This window comes from Chlorocebus sabaeus, chromosome 2 (assembly GCF_047675955.1).
Source record: "Chlorocebus sabaeus isolate Y175 chromosome 2, mChlSab1.0.hap1, whole genome shotgun sequence".
In the NCBI taxonomy this organism is placed as follows: Eukaryota; Metazoa; Chordata; class Mammalia; order Primates; family Cercopithecidae; genus Chlorocebus; species Chlorocebus sabaeus.
This window is the reverse complement of record NC_132905.1, coordinates 11,592,329-11,617,649: the sequence shown is the minus strand read 5'-3', so window position 1 is coordinate 11,617,649 and position 25,321 is coordinate 11,592,329. Positions and strand designations below refer to the sequence as shown.

The 25,321-nt window shown below is 39.5% G+C and overlaps 1 long non-coding RNA gene across 1 annotated transcript in view; it reads left to right on the top strand.

Annotated features, from left to right (window-relative positions):
* LOC140710242 (uncharacterized) overlaps nucleotides 1–25,321 on the top strand; it is a 255,863-nt gene that overhangs the window by 181,696 nt on the left and 48,846 nt on the right. Inside the window, exon 2 of the long non-coding RNA XR_012091193.1 lies at nucleotides 8,052–8,112. This is a non-coding gene — a long non-coding RNA (uncharacterized lncRNA). The remainder of the gene's footprint in view (nucleotides 1–8,051; nucleotides 8,113–25,321) is intronic.

The following is a 25,321-nucleotide window of genomic DNA, read 5'->3' as shown; positions in this document are numbered from 1 at the left end:
AATTTTTGTATGTTTTGTAGAGACAGGGTTTCACCATGTTGACCAGGCTGGTCTAGCACTCCTGGCCTCAAATGATTCACCTGCCTTGGCCTCCCAAAGTGCTGGGATTACAGGCATGAGCCACCGTGCCTGACCTGATGACTTAAAAGTTTTGAGGAGTACTGGTCAGGTATTTTGTAGGATGCCCCTATATTAGGAGTTGTCTGATGTTTTTCTCATGATAAGACTGGGGTGATTGTTACTGGGAAGAAGATGACAGTGATAAAGTATTATTTTCGTATTATATCAAAGGTATATGATATCAACAGAATTTATAACTTAAATCATGATTCCTCCACATGATGTTGACCCTGCTCACCTAGCTGAGGTAATGTTTGTCAGGTTTTTCCACTGTAAATGTCTTCTTTTGTCCCTATTTCATACTCTTTGGAAATAAGTCACTATGCAGAGCCCGCACCCAAGGAATGGGGAGCTAGTTTTTCTGGTATAGAATTCTTGGTTAACAGATTTCCCCCCGCCAGTCCCCTCAACCCGTCAGCACTTTGAACATGTCATTTCAATGTCTTCTGACCTCCATTGTTTCTGATGGGAAGTTAGTAGTTAACCTCATCTTTGTTCCTCTATGTAACGTGTTTTTTCTCTTGCTGTTTTCAAAAAATTTATTTTGTAGGTTTTGGTGAACTTTTTAAAGTAGAGAAAGTGTTTTCTTGCTTCAGGAAGTAGGTGTTCCACTAGCAGTAAGGAGTAATGATAATAACAGTCAATATGATATAATCCCTCAGTCACATTTAGAAGTATCAACCAGACAAGTGTTAAGTACTAACAGCTGCTAAGTGATGCTGTGGTTTTAATTGGATCACTCAATAATTTGGTTGAGTTCTTTAGAACAGAATAATAGAAAAAATTTCTGTTAAAGAAAAGTAGGAGAAAAATAGAAGAATGGCAGTTCTGAGTTCTCACACCTCCAGGATCCATTCCTTCTCCCTTCACTTCCTGAGTAATTCTGTTAGCTTTTTGTAGAAGTTTGCTTGATCTTTCACTTCAGTGTCTGGTTTCTGGTTTCTTTTTTTTTTTTTTTTTTTTTGAGACGGAGTCTCTCTGTCGCCCAGGCTGGAGTGCAGTGGCCGGATCTCAGCTCACTGCAAGCTCCGCCTCCCGGGTTCACGCCATTCTCCTGCCTCAGCCTCCCAAGTAGCTGGGACTACAGGCGCCCGCCACCTCGCCCGGCTAGTTTTTTTTTTTGTATTTTTTAGTAGAGACGGGGTTTCACCGTGTTAGCCAGGATGGTCTCGATCTCCTGACCTCGTGATCCGCCCGTCTCGGCCTCCCAAAGTGCTGGGATTACAGGCTTGAGCCACCGCGCCCGGCTTTCTTATAAGCCGTTGTAACCTTGACATTACAAAAGGCTTCACCATTGTGTAGAAAGTGTCCTATGAAGAAAGAAAACACTGTAACTTTGGGAATAATTTTGTTGCCAGTTCAAACCCATTGTTGTGATCTTCTTGTTGTGTAAAATGTCTCTATCTGTATCGGATCCCCTAATCCCTAGAGACATGAGGGGCAGCATCTTGGGAACATTTTGGTGGGAATTGAGTTGGATAGCAAGATAATTCTATTAGTATTCAAGCTCTGATGGTAGGTAAGGCATAAAAAAAAAACTAATACTGATTGAGAACCTACCATATGTCAGGTGGCATGGTAGACACTTTGCATACTTTGCTTCTTGTGTAATCCTTACAACAATTCTTCAAGGTAGGTATTAACACACCCAACTTACCCTCGATATTATTCTTGGAGAAGTTAAAACTTTTTTTCTAATTTTTATTCAACTGATTTTGGCTTCTTAGCTAGGTTGTGATTGGCAATATAGAGGGTTATCTCATGATTTGAACCCTAGTTGTCTATTATTCCTCTGACCACAATTTTGTTCAGTAATGACCCAGAACATTTGTCCCAATTTTTGAAAGAAGAGTTGAAAGAAGTTTATTTTCCTACTGCATTTGAATTGTGAGGATATTACCATGTGGCTGCTGACAGTTTTCTTACCATCACATGAAATTTGAGGAAGAAATCATGGCTGAGAGCACAGAGAAAGAAAGAGTCAAGTCTGGGTGAAATAGTTTAACTCCTGAATTAACAGATCCCTGAAGCAAGATTCATTTGCACTTTTTAGTTACATGAGTCAATAAATTCTGTTTTGCTTAAGTCAGTATCAGTAGGGTTGTCTGCCTTTTATAACTGAAATGGTCCTGACTGATATGACCTTTTTTGTTCCTCCATTGAGCACATCTCAGCAAAGCCTTCTTTGGAAAGGGAATTATACTAAAATTAATGTAATATTCTTTGATTCTTTTGTCCTACAGCTTGAGGACTAAGTGTCCTTGGGTCAGTCCTGATCTCTTTCTGAGGTTTACTTTTCCTTTTTGAGTAATGTATTCATTTCCATATAAGTGGATTGTATTATATCTCTCATTACCCTTCTTAGTGTAAAATTACCTGGTTTTAGGAAATCTTTATTTCAGACTAAAATGTGAATGACTCTAAGATTTAATAGAATCTAAGACCTTGAGTTTTGAAGTTACAGACACATACATTTGAAAGCTGACTCTGTCACTTACCAGTTATATAACCAAAAGTAAATTTCTTAATCTATTTACATTTCAATATTCCTAATTATAAAGGGGACATAATTCATAGGGTGGTTGCAAGGATTCAATGACATCATGTATATGGAATCATATGTGGTAAGCACTCAATATATGATAACTGTCATCATTTATTACTCCTTCACAGTGACATCCTTATATTAAAAAAGGATTTCCAAAGATGTGTTTGGTGGAAAATGCCTGCAAAATGTTTGGTGTGTCCTGCAAAATGCCCTCACAAAAGGATTTTGGAGTCAAATACATTTAGGAAATGCTTATGTTTAATCTTCCCCTATTTTCAAGATATATTAACATATTAAAGGCCCTAAAAATTCTTTAATAAATAAATATACTTAAAGTTGTTGATCCAGCATCCAAAATATATTTGACTACACAGTGCTTTTTTCCTTCATAGATGTATACCTATTAACATATATTAACAAAAATAGTTAAAACCCTTAAGGGGTGATTTTAGGCATCCATCAGTTGGGTTGAAGCAGTGAAAGGGAGGATTTTTGGGGGGAGTTCAAGTCTCAGATATGAGCTCCTGTAAGCTCCTACTAGAAAATCAGGCTTTATCCAAAATTTAGCCTAGATCAGCCATTGGCAAACTCTGGCTTGTGGGCTAGCCACTTGTTTTTGTGAATAAAGCTTTGTTAAAACACGTATGTACATTCATTTATGCATTGTCTGGCTTATGGGCTAACCATTTGCTTTTGTAAATAAAGCTTTATTAGAACAGTTATGTGCATTCATTTATGCATTGTCTTTAATGCTGCTGCTTTAATGCTACAAGAGCAGAGTTGAGCGGTTGTGGCAGAGACTGTATGGCCTGCAGAGCCTAAAATATTTACTATCTGGCCCTTTTCCGAAAATGTTTGTTGGTCCCTAGCCTAATGACAAGGTTGCATCTATAAGAACTGCATGAACTCAAAGTAGATTTCTTTTTGGTCCGTCTCAGTAAGTTCTTGTTTTTCCAGCTCATAAAGTGAGATGCTATCTCCTTATATTAGTAATCCTGACTTCCGAGAAAATATCAAAAGAACCCAATAACTATTTTACTCAAAGGGAGTAGAAGAAGAGAGAAACTCCCTGAAAAGATAGGAATTTATGGCTCATGGGAACTGAATTGCTCTTCAGTGACTTTGCCCTTAAATCTGAACACGTAGAAGTTTTCATAGGAACTGCATGGTTGCTCACTTCCCTAGGAGGCTTTACCACATTGACGCCATATAGTACCGAGTTGTCCTGTGGAATAAACGACATTGTTAAAAGATACTACTATATCCTCCACGATGTCTCATAAGTTTCACGGTAATTCCTGTTGAGTTACTTTTGGGGTAGCAGTGCCACCGAGGGGGACAATAAACAAAGTTTCTTCGCTGAAGTGATTAAAAACAGCCTCCTTTAGGCTCCATAGGTTTGGATCCGTGGCTGTTATCACATCAGTGGCTCTCAGGAAAATAAATGAGACTTCTGAAAAGAGACACCAAGTTTTTTATTTGTATCATCATAAAGTGGACCACATAACTACCTGGCTAAAATTTCTCTCTTTCAATTTTTGGAAGACAGGAATAAACTGTGCCTTATCATACAAACTAGGAGCCTTTGGTCTCCCAGCAGATTTACTTGTGGTGGCAGAAATTCATTTTGAGCTCTGAGTTTTAGTCTCCATTCACTCATTCGTTGAACAATGTACTGAAAACCTGTTCATACTTTATGCCACGCACTAACTGTGCGGCAGAGTGAGCAAATTAGATAAGATCCTTGCCCTTATGGAGATGGAAAGTCTAATTGGAGAGAGATGTGATCAAAAAGTACTCAGATAGCTAGACAACCATAACCTGTGATCCATCCTCTGCAAGAATGAAAAGATACAGGGGTGACAGGAGACATCATTTAGATAGAGAGGAGGACTTGGGGTGTTGTGTCTGAGGATATCACCTGAATCCTAAAAAGTGTGATGGAGCCAGGTCTACCTGGAAGAAGAGGAAGCTTTCCAGGTAGAGGAGGCAGCGTGATGGGAAGCCTTTTAATCTGGTGGCTACATTTGGAAAAAGACCTCAGTCCCTGGATTCAGACCTTGATACATTCTTAAATTAGTTTAGGGCCATTCTTGGCCCTAAACTTTCCATCTCTTAAATGGCAAGAACAACTTCTACATGAGTGTTTTATAAAAAATACCGTGGAGAACCTTGCTAATATTTTGATTAGAATTGATCGGAGAAAATAGCTTTCATGTTAACATCAGCTCATTTGTTAAAATCTTGGATGTAGATGCCAGACGAAATCTTAGTGGTCACTCAAGCATTTCATAAAGAAGTATTTGTAAAGGAGTAGGATGAAGCAGGATCTGAATAGAATTAGAATTTGAATTCCATTTCACATTTTTGTAATGTCAGTCAAATATGACAAATCTGAAATAATATCACTTTCTTCTAACCTGCCAACTGGAAGAAAAATTCCCAGTGATATTTATGTGATTTATTGTGAGTTAAAAATAAAAACAGATAAAATGAAATAAAATTCTTTTATTAAGCAATTTGCCCCAAACCCAACTGTACTAATTAAGTCTCCATGGATAAATATATTCATAAATAGTCATGTTTTATCAAAGTCAAATACAGGGCAAACGCTTATGTTCATGCACTACTAAGCCTGAGTTATTAAATGAAATCTGTGCCATACTCTTTAAATTAAGATTCCATCCATTAATAAATGTTTAATAAAACTGTAAAGATGGAATATTGTTTGAAGAAGAAAAACATCCCCAGTACTTCCAGTTGAATCCAGCTTAGTGAAATGCAAATTTTATAAATTCCAATCTATCAAATAGAAATTTTACTATAAAAGGTTTTCATGGAAATAATAGCTGTCAACTATCAATTAATGCACACAGTCCCATTTTCCTTAAGTACTGTATTGAACTTTAATGAAAGGTTACTTATTCTATCAAATTGCTTTATGCTTCATACGATTAAACTTAACCAAAAATTAACATCAGTATTCCATGAAGACAGCATGCAAACAAAATTCACCAAAATGACAGGGGAGCCTAAATGTTTTTGTTGCACACTGAGAAATATGCTTCCACACACATTTTAAAAGTGCAAAGAATTCATTTTTAAAACATGCTATCAGAAAATTTAACCCGTTCTCAACTGCATGTCTCTTCCGTATTTCTTTGCCTCCTTACACCGAGCCATGTATGATGTACAAACAACATTTTTAAATATGTCAATAGGGCAAAAGCTTAACTCAGCAGAAGCCAGCCAGCGTGGTGTACAGTAGCAGGACGAAGGACTTGAAGCCAACATATCCAGGTTCAAATTCAAGCTGTCATTAACTAGCTGCGTAACTCTGGGCTAGCCTAGTCCTTCTGAGCCTTAAATTCTTCATCTATAACATGAGAACAATCAACTGATCTTTGAGGACTGCTTTGGGTACTTAGGAGAAAAGTGTTTAGGCAAGCTTGGAACATAGGAGGTGTCCAGTCAGTGGTAGCTGTACTTATGATTACAGGGGTTAGGTAAGGGTGTCAGTAAACAACAGAAGAAAGTCACTACCCATGCAGATTAGAGGTGCATATAGATGGGAAGGTCTTAATGCATTTTTGAAGTTTTGTAAAACCACTCTTACTTAGTTCTTATAGAAGCAATAACGTGCACATACTATAATGAAGAGTGATCAATCATAATACTAATGACCCAGGCATGCCCTATGCCCTTTGAAACTCCCTAAACACTGGATTAAAATTTTTCCTACTAAAACCATGTGCATATCAATGTGAAATTGAGTGATGCTAAATAAATAAATAAATAAATAAATATGGTAGAGTCAGAAGAATTGGGTTCTTATCCCAGCTCTGACTCTAGTGGAACACATGTCCTTGAATAGCCCTTCTTCCTTTCCAGACATCAGTTTCCCCGTCTGTCAGATGAGCAGTGGGCAGGTCTAAGTGGACACAAGTAAATACTAGGGAGAGGTGGGGGCTATGGCCAAATGGAGAGTGTATATTCTTTCTTTCTATAGGGACATCCTCTCCTCAGTTCCACCTGGCTCTTGCCTTGCTGGACCTTGGACCCAGTATTGCTAGATTTGTAAGAAAAGTCAGAAATTCGGATGTTGAAAACAATTAAAAACAATTATTTAAAAAACTGTGCTATTTGAGAAACTCCTGTCTCCTGGAAGACTTCACATTTGTGGGCTGCTCATTTAGAACTTTGGACTAGATATTTTCTGAAAGCCCTGACCAGATCTGCAGTTTTGTAATTTTAGGGAAATCTCTTTTTTGTCTGATTTTCTACAAAGTAATCCTGAAAAATGATTTACAAAACCCAAATAGATTTTGGCATGAACTAAGCTTAAATTAACTGCTCTCTATCATGAATTAATATTAAGCAGAGCTTGGCAGACACTAAATATTTGTTTTAGGAATACACAGCCTCCACTTTCATCTGGGTTAAGCGCTAATCTTTGGCCTGTCAGTTGCAGGATATAGCACTGGATAAATCATGCTCTCTTGAACAGATAGATGCCAGGGTGGTTGTATACAAATGGAACAATGTGTCAATGAACACCCGAGTTTGGGTTACATCTACTATAAACATTGACATTCCTTTGCAATGAGCCCATTTGCTGGTTAAGCAGTTACAGCTTCTCAAGGTTTGATGCTTCTGTGCCCAATAACAGTGTAATGATTTCAGATGTTTGCAATAAATGAACCATTAGATTAATTGGCAGAGTATCATAAGAAAGGTGTTAAGAATTGGGTCAAAACCACAGACAAGCTATCACCCATAGGGACGGCAATCACCAGAGGCAAAAAGGTGAGAAAATGAATTAATGATTTTATTTACTGCTTCTCACCCCTCCCTCCACACACTTTCTTTCTCTGTAAAACATTAGCATTGACCAGCATCTAGGTTCGCCAAACGTGGAAAGGAAGGAGAAAGCTGAAAGGAAAAAGACAATATGGTTTCATATTCCTACAGTTAAGACTTGATCTTCGGAAAGCTGGGATTTCCATTGGTACCAAAAAGTGACACTATTTCTCAATGTATGCCCAAATCTCTCTCTGTGGGCTTTTTTTCCTAAGCTCTTGTGTTTTATTAATTATGTAACACATTGACCATCTTAGAAAAATGATTAATAGTACTTCAGAAACATGGAAATAAATAAGCCGACCTTCAGTATATGATTATGTAGGCTTGATATAAACCCCAGGGTAGCCATCTTTTAAGAAGTGTGTGTAAGGAGTTTAACACCAACCCGTCACTACAGTACTTAAAATCTGGCAGCACAGTGAGTTATTGCCTGGCAGTGGATGGCGCTTCAGATGAATTTGTAATTTGGAAAGTTAAATTAACCCTGAAATATATTATTTGTTGTCTGTTTTTCACTCAGGAAAGAGATCTTCGTGTAAACAGAGTCCCCCTGATTGGCTGAAGCGAAGAGTCATTTTGAGGTGAGCTAAGCCCAGATACTTGGTAAATTTATGGTGGCTGTTATTTTCGTAACAAAGAAAATCAATTTTTGGAAAAGGATACTACCATCACACACACAAAAAATAATTTTCAAATAAAATCCTGGTGCTTCCTCCGTAGTGTGTGTTGTTACGGGCTATTTTGTTCTGTATTTATTTACCTATATGTTCATTTCCATCTCCCCACCACAATGTAAGCTCCAGGAGACCAGAAACTTGGTCATTTAGTTTATGGCTCTACCCCTACTGACTGTAAGATCCTGGCACACAGCAGGTGCTCAATAAATATTTGCTGAGTGAATGCAGAAATGAGTTGTTGTTGTCAAGAGAAAATGGCTTTGGGATTCTGTGTTGTCCTGGGGGAATATTAACGGATCCAGGCTGTGACCTTACTGCTCTTGGACAGGCTCATTTATTGGTTTATTCAACCAATCTTTATTGAAGACCTACTATGTTCCAGACCCTGTCCTAAGCACTGCAGATTCAGCAGTTAGCAATGCATAGTTCCCTAACCTCACAGAACTTACTTTCTTACCAGGAAAGCAGAAATCAAACACATGCTTACACAAAGGATCAATTTCATTAAAAGTTTGGTTACTCTCTTGAAGAAAAAGAATATACAGCCATGAGAATATGTGATATGGGAGCCTCATCTAGCTTGAGAGACTAGGACGCCTTCCCAGGGAAAGTCACACTGAACCTGAGACCTCAGGGATTAATAGGAGAGTATCTGGAGCAGAGGGAAAGCATGTGCAAAGTCCTGAGGAAGAAGCAGCTTCATGTTTGATACACAGCAAGCAACCAGTATGGCTGCAGAAAAGAGAGTGGGGAGGACAGTGAGAAGCAAGATGCAAAGAAAAGTTTCAGGTCACAGCAATCCCATTACTGGGTATATAAAGGATTATAAATCATGCTACTATAAAGACACATGCACATGTATGTTTATTACGGCACTATTCACAATAGCAAAGACTTGGAACCAACCCAAATGTCCATCAATGATAGACTGGATTAAGAAAATGTGGGATATAGACATCATGGAATACTATGTAGCCATGAAAAAGAGGAGTTCATGTCCTTTGCAGGGGCATGGATGAAGCTGGAAACCATCATTCTAAGTAAACTATCACAAGGACAGAAAACCAAACACCGCATGTTCTCACTCATAGGTGGGAGTTGAACAATGAGAACACTTGGACACAGGGCAGGGAACATCACACACCAGGGCCTGTCGGGGGTGGGGGGCCGGGGGAGGGATAGCATTAGGAGAAATACCTAATGTAAATGATGAGTTGATGGGTGCAGCAAACCACCATGGCACATGTATACCTATGTAACAAACCTGCACATTGTGCACATGTACCCTAGAACTTAAAGTATAATGAAAAATAAAAAAGAAAAGAAAAAGAAAAGTTTCCAGTCAAATTACTATATCTGTGAAGGCCAGTTTCTGCCCTTACCCTGAAAGAAGGAGGTTTCATTGAAGTGTTCCAAATAAGGTAGGAAAGTCATCAAATTTTAATTTTTAAAGTTTTATTCAAGTTAATTAGAAATAAAATTATGTTTACACAGTGAGAAGAGTACGTCTTTAGCTTTTCTTGGATTCTCTTACAAGAAGGAAATTGACTCATATTCCTAAAGTGACGTAAATTAGTAATGAGCTTGTGGTTGGAGGCAAAAGGGCTTACCTCCAATTATCCATGTGTTAATCCAGTCCTACTCCAGGGACATTTTTGTCTGCAATCCTCAGAGATTTTATGAGATTGATTGGTTTTGTTTTGAATTGAATAAGAAATTGCTAAAGTGCCAGTTGTTCAAAATGTGTTTTTCCCCTTTGCTAAGTTTGCATGGATAGTTACTGGCAACTGAAGAAATTATTTGATTGATCCAGTCTTCCTTCATTTGCACAACAAACATACCACGAGTACTTCCTATGCATCACGCCTTAGTTGCCAGGGCTAGAAGTGATGTAGATGTATTCTCCATAAGCCGTATAAATGCTGCTCAACCAAGTGTTTCATGAATGGCTGAATGACAAACAGGGTGTTCCCAGTCAGGAGTGGATATGCAAATATCACAACCTGGCCGTTATTAGAAGAGGTATAAAAAAAAGAAAGTGCTCTGGAAGAAACCAATCCTTTTTGGGCATAAAAACAATGAGAGATCAGAGAAGGGACATTTGATTTGGGCTTTGAAGAATAAACAGGAGTTTCTGAGCAAAGAGTATAACATAAACAATGGCCAACATGCCTAACTGCTCAAAGTTTAGTTATTGTGCGATTTAAGATTATAGTAACTCATGTTTAATTGTGTATTTCAGTAGACTTAAAACTTAGCCTCAACCTAAGCAACAAGAGCTATGAAAACATAAGCTACTGCATGTTCATTTCTTTAAATGTGTATTAGAAAACAAACTAAAATTAGCACACTGAACCCATGTTTTCATAGCTCTTGTTGCTTAAGGCTAAGTTTTTTTTTTTTAAAGGTTTGTTTCTAATGCACATTTAAAGAAATGAACATCCTATGCTTGCCTATCCAATGTCCATTTTCCCCCTTCCATTTTTCTAACAGAACCCCAATGTGTTAGGTTACCCACCCTTCCTCCATGCAATCTTGTGCTTTAAGGAAAGTTGACCCCATTCCCACCTCAAGAAAATATAACTTATTACGTAAGCCAGGTATCAAAATCTTGTTTCCCTTTCCAGTGATTGGCTCACGAGGGGTCATATGATCCAGCTCTGGCCAATAAGTAAAGAAAGATCTGCCCAGGGATTTCTGGGAAAGGTTTTCTTTTTAAGGAGACACCAGAGAGGACTTTTCTGCATTCTGTAGCTGCAGTAGCTCATCTCACCAGGAAAAGAGCTAGTTTGCAGGTGATGCTAGTACATTAAGGATGGCAGAGTGGGCACGTGGAAAGAATCTTGATGTTGATGAATCACAGACTTATTCCCTTAAACGACTGTAGAGAGTTGCTCTGCCTGTGAATTTCTTACTGTATGAAAGAAAGAAAAGGGCCAGATAGTAAATATTTTAGGCTTTATAGCCCAAGAGGCAAAATCAAGGGTATTATGTTGGTATTTATATAACAACAGGGAAAACAAATTTTGACCAATTTTTTATTGATGAAATTCAAAATTTAATGAGAGTATAATTTTTGTAATAAAGGTTTATTTAAAAAGGGATTATTTTCTTTTTAGTGCTCACTATCACCAAACTGAAAATACTCGTGTAAAAACTATTCTTGATTGGCAGACCATACAGAAACAAGCAATGGGCCAGAATTGACTTGTAGGCTATTGTTTGCCACTCCGTGTTTTAAAGTAATTTTTATTTTAAACTTTTTATTGGTTGAGAAAATTACTGTTTCCAAATAATATCTACTATTCATAGCCATGGTCATCATAATTGATACACATTAAACATTAAAAAAAGTTCTCTATGAATCACCCCTAGCTGTCTTGTATCCATAAAAGGGATGATTAACAGATTTTGGGAAATAATGGTTTACTTGTACTAAATACTTATGTGCCAATTACTGGATTCTAAAATTATATGCATGAGCTAATTTAATCTTTACAAAAATCCATCAGGTAGGCAGTATTATCATGATTTTGAGGATGAGGAAATTATGTCACAGAGCACTTAGATGATTCTCTGTTAAAGTGAGATTGGTTAGTAAGTCTCTACTACTGTGCTGTTCAACTCTGGTCTTTCCCTATTTATGTGCAAATGAACCATATATATAAACTTGTTTCTGATTCGAACTTCCTAAACTAACTGGCACATCGCAGGGAAGTCAGATATGGAAACAGATGATGCAGCTTTAAAAAAAATTATCATTATATTTCTTTATGGCTAAAGAGCATCTGGAACAATTTAAGAAGTTAGAAGGGGAATAAGATGTTTTACAACATAATATGCCCCAGGATTGCCATACAAGTGGGAAACGTGTTAGTTGAATTATGGCTCCGTGCTTTCCTTTTGCGGTATGCTTTATCCAGATCTCTGACATTACTCTACTGAGGTTGGCTCTTTATGTATTTAGTTTTGAAAAATTTTCTTTAATTCTAGCATTCCAGGGAATAAAGTAGCACTCCAAATAATAACGCATGCTCAAGATGGAGAAATCAGACCCTTCATGGGGCGAGAACAAAAATTAAAATGTGAATAATTAAAAAGCAAAACAAATAAATAAATAAGACTGTAAATAGACCCCTATAATTATACCTCACACGAGAAGCCAACTCCAAGTGTTTCAGTAATCTCATCACCAGCCTCACTAATAATCACTGTACATTCTTGGTCTCTCCCTTAAGATAATGAGCAATACACACTAAAAAAAAAAAAAAAAAAAGTGTAAAAGTGTAAACATGAACCACAATTTCTCATCTAAATACAAAACAAAATAGAATGACTCACCTTAAGGTCTGCTAAGTGCAGAGTGTTTTAATTTATAATCTTTCCCTTCCTTTAAAAGGTTAACCAATGGGGAAATACAACCAAATAATGAAAGTTGCCTTTCTAAGTAGACAGTACATTTCCCCCCGACCTCCTCCAAGGGTGGTCCTTTCTGAAATGAACCCAGAAAACTAATGCTCCAATAATTAACCAAAATTTAAAGACGATGATTAGTAAACAACTTTGTTACCCTTAAAGCTGTACCACTGCTAACATTTTTAAGTTTCTTAAGGCCCTTTCACCTTAAAAATGATTGTTACTAGTTGAGCCAAGAAACAGTATAGCGTGTAGTGTTTGTTATTATTTTTCTCCATACCTGCTGTTCCTTCTCTAGAATTTATTTTGAAGGACCAAAAAAAAAAAAAAAAAAAAAAAAATCTTCATTGATGGGGAAGAAAGGACCAAAATAACATTATGCAGAACAGATGTAAAACCATCTCTATAATATTGCATGCTACTATTGAGCCTTTATTTCTGTCTTTTTTGTCTTGCAAGGCAGTTCTGCCCCAGACTCATAACTTTATGCTTCCTCTCAATTAAGGTTGTTCAACATAAAATTGGATCATCTCAAACATACCTACCAAGATGTAGAAAGAAAGATAAGTTTAGATTTTTTTTTTAATATGATGTTTTATCTGTTGGAGTGGGTTAAATTGCAGTACTCTTTGAGCACTTTCTGTTTTCCTGCTCCTTCAAGAAATCATCTGTGGCTCTGCTTCTTGGGTAATGTAGCCTACTTCATTGAAAAAAAGACTGACTCTCAGTTTTGTTGCTTACACATGGGCTTCTGGGCTGCTTATGTGTTTGTATATCACACACTCAATTCAAGGCCTCCCTTTGACTTTCTGCACCGGGCAGAGCAATTTCATTCAAATTTTCATTCAAAATTCAATTTCATCATCAGCCACCCAAATGCAAGGATGTGATTTAGATATGAGTGATGTCAGTCATGAAGATTTCAAAGTCTATTTAAAATTTTCAAGAATGCTTTGCATTCCAATCACACACACTTTAGTCTAAGAAGTCCTGGACGTTCTTGTCATGTCATCTGGTGGATTTTAAATAATAAAATCCCTTATCTTTCTGCCCAAAGATCTGACCTATTTAGGAGCTTCCGGACTATTTTCATCCAGTCCCTTGGCTCATCACTTCATTCAGTAAATACATATTGAATACTTGCAATATCCAAGGCACTGTTCTAGAATCTGGGGACACAATGTCCAAGACTGACAAGATGCCATGAACCTGGCATTTTAGTGAGAGTTGCCAGGAGAAGAAGCTCTCCAAAGCCCATACAAGTAAAAGGTATTGTATTGAGAAGTGATAGGAAGCCAGCGTTGGACATGGTAATTCCTCATGATATTTGGGCCAGAAACTGCTATTCTGTTAGGTATAAACCCACTCTTTAGTCTTCTCTGGGTCCATGTTGTTTTTGGACTTCTCCTTTTAATGTGTGTCTGCTGCAGTATTTTCCTTCTTTCTGAAGATCAGCATTTTTTTTTTTTTTTTGATTCTTCTATCAAGTGTATACTTGGCAGAAAATATCCTGTCCAGCCTTGACTTGATGTGACTGTGTAGTTCTTGAGCTCAGTGCCATGTGACTCTTAGAAGACATTCTTGAGGGAGAATCAGACGGGTTGCTGTTGAGTTAGTGCACCCCTCCATCCTGTGCTAGCTGTTTGTTATTGGTGCCACGTGCTGCATCTGTGAAGTCGAGTCACACACCACAGACATGGCTGTCAGAGACCAAGGTGGGAGGATGTTTGCAGGGAAGGCGGCCTGAGAAGCACTCCCAAGTGCACCTACAACCGGAGGACTGTTCATCCGCAGCTTCAAATGCATTGTACAGGCACGGGCTCCCTCTTCCCCTTTTTGTCACAGTTGTTTACATTATGGTATGTTGTGGAAAACAGATGTGCTGAGCTTCTGGCCCCGTGGTTTCCAGAAGTGAGGAGACATAAGGGAAGTTGACCTTTCCTTCTCTCTTGCATTTTATTACATTTCATTTTAAGGGGGGCATTTCTGAAAAATATTAACTTCCTCATATTATAAAAGTATTATGTATTCATTGTGGGAAACCTGGAAAATAGAAAAAATAATGAAGAAGGAAAGAACACTCTCTCACATTCTCACTTCTCACAGATAACTGCCATTAATATTGTATGCCCAGGCTGGGCACTGTGGCTCACGCCTGTAATCCCAGCACTTTGGGAGGCCAGGGCGGGTGGATCATGAGATCACGAGTTCAAGATCAGCCTGGACAATGTGGTGAAACCCCATTTTTGCTAAAAAAATAAAAATAAAAAATAAATACAAAAATTAGCTAAGCATGGTGGCACATGCCTCTAGTCCCAGCTGTTCGGGAGGCTGAGGCAGGAGAATCACTTGAATCCGGGAGGCGGAGGTTGCAGTGAGCCGAGATTGTGCCTCTGCACTCCAGCCTGGGCGACAGAGCGAGACTCTGTCTCGGAAAAAAAGAAAAAAAAAATGTATGCCTACACTTGTGTGCGCAACAAAAATGGAACCTTACTCAATATTCTCAAAATACGAGTATCTTTACTTTAATACCCATATGTGAGTTCACCCAGTAAAGAAATGTAAGAAGCAGAAAATGAAAATCTTCTCAGAAATTTCCCCTCTTCAGAGACAGTCATTGATTACAATTTGGCATAAATCCTTCCAGATTTTTAAGATAGGTATGTGTGAGTATATACTTTTCCATACAAATATCAATACTCTTTCATCTCTTTTATAGCTTCAGCATAGTATTGTATTGAATGCATGTATTATAATGCAATTAAAATTCTCTTTCAGTGGACATTCAGGGAGTTTCCAGTTTTTTCTTTATAATTATAAATCAATTTTGCATAGCTGTCCAAATATTTCCTTAAGATATACTGCTATGTGTGGGCCAAAAGTTGTCATTTGTAGCCAAGTAGGAGGGAGACCATATTGAGTAATTAAGTATCCAAGATATATATAAAAATAAAACAAAACAGCCAACAAAAAATCAAGACCCTCAATATCTGGAAGTTCTGTGGGAGAATTAGAATAAAAAATGGGCACAGTAGCTCATTCCTGTAATCCCAGCACTTTGGGAGACTGAGGTGGGAGGATCACTTGCAGCTAGTTCAAGACCAGCCTGGGCAACACAGTGAGATCCTGTCTCTACAAAAAATTTAAAGATCTCTACAGAACGTTTAACAAATTATCTGGGTGTGGTGGTGTGTACCTATGGGCTCAGCTTCCTGGGCGGCTGAGGCAGGAGGATCATGTGAGCCCAGCAGTTTGGGGCTGCAGTAAGCTACAAACATGTCACTGCACTCCAGCCTGGGTGACACAGTGAAATCATGCCTTGGATTAAAAAAAAAAAAAAAAGGGGGGCGGAGCAAGATGGCCGAATAGGAACAGCTCCAGTCTCCAACTCCCAGCGCCAGCGACACAGAAGACCGGCGATTTCTGCATTTTCAACTGAGGTACTGGGTTCATCTCACTGGGGAGTGCCAGACGATCGGTGCTGGTCAGCTGCTGCAGCCCGACCAGCGAGAGCTGAAGCAGGGCGAGGCATTGCCTCACCTGGAAAGCGCAAGGGGGAAGGGAATCCCTTTTCCTAGCCAGGGGAACTGAGACACACAACACCTGGAAAATCGGGTAACTCCCACCCCAATACTGCGCTTTAAGCAGACAGGCACACCAGGAGATCATATCCCACACCTGGCCGGGAGTGTCCCACACCCACGGAGCCTCCCTCATTGCTAGCACAGCAGTCTGTGATCTACCGGCAAGGCAGCAGCGAGGCTGGGGGAGGGGCGCCCGCCATTGCTGAGGCTTAAGTAGGTAAACAAAGCTGCTGGGAAGCTCGAACTGGGTGGAGCTCACAGCAGCTCAAGGAAACCTGCCTGTCTCTGTAGACTCCACCTCTGGGGACAGGGCACAGTAAATAATAACAAACGCAGCAGCTCTGCAGACGCAAACGACTCTGTCTGACAGCTTTGAAGAGAGCAGTGGATCTCCCAACACGGAGGTTGAGATCTGAGAAGGGACAGACTCCCTGCTCAAGTGGGTCCCTGACCCCTGAGTAGCCTAACTGGGAGACATCCCCCACTAGGGGCAGTCTGACACACCACACCTCACAGGGTGGAGTACACCCCTGAGAGGAAGATTCCAAAGCAAGAATCAGACAGGTACACTCGCTGTTCAGAAATATTCTATCTTCTGCAGCCTCTGCTGCTGATACCCAGGCAAACAGGGTCTGGAGTGGACCTCAAGCAATCTCCTACAGCTACAACCTACAGCTGAGGATCCTGACTGTTAGAAGGAAAGCTATCAAACAGGAAGGACACCTACACCAAAACCCCATCAGTACATCACCATCATCAAAGACCAGAGGCAGATAAAACCACAAAGATGGGGAAAAAGCAGGGCAGAAAAGCTGGAAATTCAAAAAATAAGAGCGCATCTCCCCCGGCAAAGGAGCGCAGCTCATCGCCAGCAACGGATCAAAGCTGGACGGAGAATGACTTCGACGACATGAGAGAAGAAGGCTTCAGTCCATCAAATTTCTCAGAGCTAAAGGAGGAATTACGTACCCAGCGCAAAGAAACTAAAAATCTTGAAAAAAAAGTGGAAGAATTGATGGCTAGAGTAATTAATGCAGAGAAGCTCACAAACGAAATGAAAGAGACGAAAACCATGGCACGAGAAATACGTGACAAATGCACAAGCTTCAGTAACCGTCTCGATCAACTGGAAGAAAGAATGTCAGCGATGGAGGATCAAATGAATGAAATGAAGCGAGAAGAGAAACCAAAAGAAAAAAGAAGAAAAAGAAATGAACAAAGCCTGCAAGAAGTATGGGATTATGTAAAAAGACCAAATCTACGTCTGATTGGGGTGCCTGAAAGTGACGGGGAAAATGGAACCAAGTTGGAAAACACTCTTCAGGATATCATCCAGGAGAACTTCCCCAACCTAGTAGGGCAGGCCAACATTCAAATCCAGGAAATACAGAGAACGCCACAAAGATATTCCTCGAGAAGAGCAACTCCAAGACACATAATTGCCAGATTCACCAAAGTTGAAATGAAGGAAAAAATCTTAAGGGCAGCCAGAGAGAAAGGTCGGGTTACCCACAAAGGGAAGCCCATCAGACTAACAGCAGATCTCTCGGCAGAAACTCTTCAAGCCAGAAGAGAGTGGGGGCCAATATTCAACATTCTTAAAGAAAAGAATTTTAAACCCAGAATTTTATATCCAGCCAAACTAAGTTTCATAAGTGAAGGAGAAATAAAATCCTTTACAGATAAGCAAATGCTTAGAGATTTTGTCACCACTAGGCCTGCCTTACAAGAGACCCTGAAGGAAGCACTAAATATGGAAAGGAACAACCGGTACCAGCCATTGCAAAAACATGCCAAAATGTAAAGACCATCAAGGCTAGGAAGAAACTGCATCAACTAACGAGCAAAATAACCAGTTAATATCATCATGGCAGGATCAAGTTCACACATAACAATCTTAACCTTAAATGTAAATGGACTAAATGCTCCAATTAAAAGACACAGACTGGCAAACTGGATAAAGAGTCAAGATCCATCAGTCTGCTGTATTCAGGAGACCCATCTCACACGCAGAGACATACATAGGCTCAAAATAAAGGGATGGAGGAAGATTTACCAAGCAAATGGAGAACACAAAAAAGCGGGGGTTGCAATACTAGTCTCTGATAAAACAGACTTTAAACCATCAAAGATCAAAAGAGACAAAGAAGGCCATTACATAATGGTAAAGGGATCAATTCAACAGGAAGAGCTAACTATCCTAAATATATATGCACCCAATACAGGAGCACCCAGATTCATAAAGCAAGTCCTTAGAGACTTACAAAGAGACTTAGACTCCCATACAATAATAATGGGAGACTTCAACACTCCACTGTCAACATTAGACAGATCAACGAGACAGAAAGTTAACAAGGATATCCAGGAATTGAACTCATCTCTGCAGCAAGCAGACCTAATAGACATCTATAGAACTCTCCACCCCAAATCAACAGAATATACATTCTTCTCAGCACCACATCGTACTTACTCCAAAATTGACCACGTAATTGGAAGTAAAGCACTCCTCAGCAAATGTACAAGAACAGAAATTATAACAAACTGTCTCTCAGACCACAGTGCAATCAAATTAGAACTCAGGACTAAGAAACTCAATCAAAACCGCTCAACTACATGGAAACTGAACAACCTGCTCCTGAATGACTACTGGGTACATAACGAAATGAAGGCAGAAATAAAGATGTTCTTTGAAACCAATGAGAACAAAGATACAACATACCAGAATCTCTGGGACACATTTAAAGCAGTGTGTAGAGGGAAATTTATAGCACTAAATGCCCACAAGAGAAAGCAGGAAAGATCTAAAATTGACACTCTAACATCGCAATTAAAAGAACTAGAGAAGCAAGAGCAAACACATTCGAAAGCTAGCAGAAGGCAAGAAATAACTAAGATCAGAGCGGAACTGAAGGAGATAGAGACACAAAAAACCCTCCAAAAAATCAATGACTCCAGGAGTTGGTTTTTTGAAAAGATCAACAAAATTGACAGACCACTAGCAAGACTAATAAAGAAGAAAAGAGAGAAGAATCAAATCGACGCAATTAAAAATGATAAAGGGGATATCACCACCGACCCCACAGAAATACAAACTACCATCAGAGAATACTATAAACACCTCTACGCAAATAAACTGGAAAATCTAGAAGAAATGGATAATTTCCTGGACACTTACACTCTTCCAAGACTAAACCAGGAAGAAGTTGAATCCCTGAATAGACCAATAGTAGGCTCTGAAATTGAGGCAATAATTAATAGCCTACCAACCAAAAAAAGTCCAGGACCAGATGGATTCACAGCTGAATTCTACCAGAGGTACAAGGAGGAGCTGGTACCATTCCTTCTGAAACTATTCCAATCAATAGAAAAAGAGGGAATCCTCCCTAACTCATTTTATGAGGCCAACATCATCCTGATACCAAAGCCTGGCAGAGACACAACAAAAAAAGAGAATTTTAGACCAATATCCCTGATGAACATCTATGCAAAAATCCTCAATAAAATACTGGCAAACCGGATTCAACAGCACATCAAAAAGCTTATCCACCATGATCAAGTGGGCTTCATCCCTGGGATGCAAGGCTGGTTCAACATTCGCAAATCAATAAACATAATCCAGCATATAAACAGAACCAAAGACAAGAACCACATCATTATCTCAATAGATGCAGAAAAGGCTTTTGACAAAATTCAACAGCCCTTCATGCTAAAAACGCTCAATAAATTCGGTATTGATGGAACGTACCTCAAAATAATAAGAGCTATTTATGACAAACCCACAGCCAATATCATACTGAATGGGCAAAAACTGGAAAAATTCCCTTTGAAAACTGGCACAAGACAGGGATGCCCTCTCTCACCACTCCTATTCAACATAGTGTTGGAAGTTCTGGCTAGGGCAATCAGGCAAGAGAAAGAAATCAAGGGGATTCAGTTAGGAAAAGAAGAAGTCAAATTGTCCCTGTTTGCAGACGACATGATTGTATATTTAGAAAACCCCATTGTCTCAGCCCAAAATCTCCTTAAGCTGATCAGCAACTTCAGCAAAGTCTCAGGATACAAAATTAATGTGCAAAAATCACAAGCATTCTTATACACCAGTGACAGTCAAACAGAGAGCCAAATCAGGAATGAACTTCCATTCACAATTGCTTCAAAGAGAATAAAATACCTAGGAATCCAACTTACAAGGGATGTAAAGGACCTCTTCAAGGAGAACTACAAACCACTGCTCAGTGAAATCAAAGAGGACACAAACAAATGGAAGAACATACCATGCTCATGGATAGGAAGAATCAATATCGTGAAAATGGCCATACTGCCCAAGGTAATTTATAGATTCAATGCCATCCCCATCAAGCTACCAATGAGCTTCTTCACAGAATTGGAAAAAACTGCTTTAAAGTTCATATGGAACCAAAAAAGAGCCCGCATCTCCAAGACAATCCTAAGTCAAAAGAACAAAGCTGGAGGCATCACGCTACCTGACTTCAAACTCTACTACAAGGCTACAGTAACCAAAACAGCATGGTACTGGTACCAAAACAGAGATATAGACCAATGGAACAGAACAGAGTCCTCAGAAATAATACCACACATCTACAGCCATCTGATCTTTGACAAACCTGAGAGAAACAAGAAATGGGGAAAGGATTCCCTATTTAATAAATGGTGCTGGGAAAACTGGCTAGCCATAAGTAGAAAGCTGAAACTGGATCCTTTCCTTACTCCTTATACGAAAATTAATTCAAGATGGATTAGAGACTTAAATGTTAGACCTAATACCATAAAAATCCTAGAGGAAAACCTAGGTAGTACCATTCAGGACATAGGCATGGGCAAAGACTTCATGTCTAAAACACCAAAAGCAACGGCAACAAAAGCCAAAATTGACAAATGGGATCTCATCAAACTAAAGAGCTTCTGCACAGCAAAAGAAACTACCATCAGAGTGAGCAGGCAACCTACAGAATGGGAGAAAATTTTTGCAATCTACTCATCTGACAAAGGGCTAATATCCAGAACCTACAAAGAACTCAAACAAATTTACAAGAAAAAAACAAACAACCCCCATCCAAAAGTGGGCAAAGGATATGAACAGACATTTCTCAAAAGAAGACATTCATACAGCCAACAGACACATGAAAAAATGCTCATCATCACTGGCCATCAGAGAAATGCAAATCAAAACCACAATGAGATACCATCTCACACCAGTTAGAATGGCGATCATTCAAAAGTCAGGAAACAACAGGTGCTGGAGAGGATGTGGAGAAATAGGAACACTTTTACACTGTTGGTGGGAGTGTAAACTAGTTCAACCATTATGGAAAACAGTATGGCGATTCCTCAAGGATCTAGAACTAGATGTACCATATGACCCAGCCATCCCATTACTGGGTATATACCCAAAGGATTATAAATTATGCTGCTATAAGGACACATGCACACGTATGTTTATTGCAGCACTATTCACAATAGCAAAGACTTGGAATCAACCCAAATGTCCATCAGTGACAGATTGGATTAAGAAAATGTGGCACATATACACCATGGAATACTATGCAGCCATAAAAAAGGATGAGTTTGTGTCCTTTGTAGGGACATGGATGCAGCTGGAAACCATCATTCTTAGCAAACTATCACAAGAACAGAAAACCAAACACCGCATGTTCTCACTCGTAGGTGGGAACTGAACAATGAGATCACTTGGACTTGGGAAGGGGAACATCACACACCGGGGCCTATCATGGGGAGGGGGGAGGGGGGAGGGATTGCATTGGGAGTTATACCTGATGTAAATGACGAGTTGATGGGTGCAGCACACCAACATGGCACAAGTATATATATGTAGCAAACCTGCACGTTGTGCACATGTACCCTACAACTTGAAGTTTAATAATAATAAATAAATTTAAAAAAAAAAAAAAAAAAAAAAAAAAAAAGTAAGAGGCAGTGCCAGAAAGTGATAAAAACAAAATTTAAAAAATGTAACCCAAAACTTTTTTTTTTTTTTTTTAAAGGAGGACCTGAAAATGTGGAGGTGAAACGCTAATGGCACAGTGGCCTCAGCTTTCACCAGGTTTTGAAAACATCTGTGAGGGAGGTACCACATTCACTTCCCTGCAGTTTTGACTGCCCAATACTTACTCATTGCCTCGTGCTGCTGGCCTGTATGCTGGTAGAAGTGTGTTCCTGGGAAAATCCTGGCATCTTGTGTTAGGTCTACACTGGCACACGGGACAGATCACTCTCAAGAAGGTACTTTGAAAAACAGATGGGCTCTGCTTTGTGAAAACTCCAAGCATATAACGTCTAACTTGTATAAAATGTACATGTTTGGAAGGAGAGTGTTTGTTATAAAAGGATTGTTCGCTGTCAGGGTATATAAACAGAAGTGTTCTTTTAGCCAGGCAGATCCTTAACCTGTCTAAAAGAGTATTTGATTTTAAAGTCCCTTGAAATAGGCCTATTGCATATATTTTCAAATACATCACTTTGACTGGGAGTAATATTTAGCCACAAATATTCTTTCAGCAAGAAAAATGGAGGATAAAATGTTGTATGTTGGTGTCTTTTTCCCATCTAGTTTCTATTTCTTACTTGAATCCTCTTAAAACTACTAAGAAAGTTATAATCAGAACGAGGTCCAAATTTGTCGTCCTAGTTTGTTTTGGTGACTTTGTCTAAAAGCTGAGCAAAATCTGCTCAACAAGGGTCTTGGAAGCATTGTTACTTGTGTTTTCCATCCATCACTCCTGTTCATCAGCATGTACCTGAGCAGAATGATTCCAAGTGCATTGAATCTCTATACCTTCTCTTAGTCTCTGTTCGTTATAGTAAGCTCCAGAAACAATAATATAAAATAAATATTAAAGAAAGAAAAGAAGGGAAAAGAAAAAAGTTCTGCTGATTAAGAAATCCCTTTTAGCCAGCAGGGCGCCGGAAGAATTCAGGGACATCAATAGTTCCTGAACTGCCTAAGTATTTCCTAGTCTTGTGAATTCTAAACATCTCTGAAGTCCAATATAGATCCCAAATATACTGATAGGATTAGAAGTAGCATTTCCAATAAAAAATGCATAACAGAGTAGGACATGAAATAAGGTATTTCTCTTTGAAACCATGAAAGTGCACCATATTTGTATGGAAATGTGTACGTGAAATTTAAACAACCCTCGAAGACATCCATCTGATTTTTTTTGAGTTTGCTCCTCAGTTGAAATTCCACTCTCTCAAAGTTTGTGCTGTGGGCTCCCAACTTCACTCTCTGCCTCTCCGCTGTTTCCCTCCATTTCCTTCCCTTTATGACCCTTTTCAGTTGCACCCCTTGATTTATGGTCATTTGTGTGATTGCACTGCTTTGCTTTATGGCAGTTTATGTCATCCTGGTCTTGTCATAAATGACTACCATAAAGTGAGGTAAAATATCATAAAACATTAGTGAGTCCCTGCTACTCAAGGTTCTTCAGAATAAGCCCTGACAGGTACCAGCCATAGAAAAACAGATCTGGCCATTTGAAAGGTGCAGCATTTGTAATAATAATCATAATAATGATAGTTAAAAATAAGTTTAAGTTTGCTGAACTCTTTATGTGCCAATCACTGGGTTGTTTCATACATTATGGCATGGAATCCTTGTTACCTCCCTCTATGCCAAAAACTAGGATTATCACCATTGTATAGATGAGGAAACTGAGACAGGGAGAGGTTCAGCATGGCCAGTACTCAGTACAGTCCACAGTCTTGTGTCTTAAGAGCTCATGCTCTTAACTATTGTGGGTTTAGGTGCTGCAGCTCGCGATGTGTGCACATAAGGGGTTACGTGGATTGAAATGTGGGTTTAGCATTTGGTAGACAGTTTTCATGACAGAGGACTGAGGAGCTCTTGTCACCTTCAGGCCTTTTGTGCTATCCTCTCCCTCCCAGTTCGCAGACCCTTCTGACACACCCTGCTACCCTGGAAGCACTGCCTGCCTTGGTTACCTTACCATGCCCTCTAGACCACAAGTTATCTGCAAAGTTGTTTCTTTCCCGATTCACCCAGCTCACTTCTGACCTTGTCCTTTGGAATCTCAGCTGTGCTAGCACGTCTTTGAGCCAGAAGCCTGAGAGTCACTTTTGATTCCTTCTCTTTCTAACTAGCAAGTCCTGCCAGTGTTACCTCGAAGAGGCATCTTATACCCATCTGCATTTCTTTTTCCCTTCCAGAAGGTGGGTACTATAAGCCACTGCCATCTCTCTCCTGCACTGCTAGAGATCAGGCTGTGCGGATGCTCCCAGCCACCTGTCCTCTGGGCTCTGTGCAGAAGCAGAAGCACTCAGAAGCATGAGCTGCGACTGTCATTGACAGCCCTCATTTATCCCTATGGTTCGCTTCCTTTTGTGCTTTCTCTGACTCCTGCCTCCCTCATGACATTTTGTTGTGCTGTCGTCTCTGCCTCACTGGCCTCCCCCGAACCAGGTGAATTATTTTCTAACTTCACACCATAAACTTTGCTCTCTGCCTAGAATTCCCAGCCCTTAACTTTCCTGTCCCCATTCTTGTCTTTACACAGTCAATTTGCTCATCATTGTTCGTGCTTCAGGCTTTCCCTCTCTTTCTTCAATTCTCTACCACTGCAACTCTTTCCTTCCTAGATCCGCCCATATATACTGAGGAATGATTTGTTTATGTATTGATGATCTGTTTCCCTGTCTAGATTGTAAGCTCCATGGGGACAGGAGCATGCCTATCACGTCCATAACCACACTCCTAGCATTCATCACAGGGCCCAGCACAACAGCTTGGGAGATATTTGTTGAGTGAGTGCAGATTGAATTGCAGGTTATATCTCCATGTCTAAACTGGATCGCAAGGGCTAAAAGGACAGCCATGTGTCATCTGTTTCTGTTAAATATGTTATAGCAAGAGCATTCACATGGTAGGAACAAAGTGGATGTTAATCTGGTACATAGTTGTTGCCTGAATGACAGTAGCCCTCACAAAACCTTGGCTCCAAGGATTAAGACAGTGCATTGCATTGGATTGGGCATTGGAGACTGGCCATTGTGGGTGTCAAAAGGGGAAATGGATCATAAGACAAGTTAGGACAACAGTTTCTATGATCCAA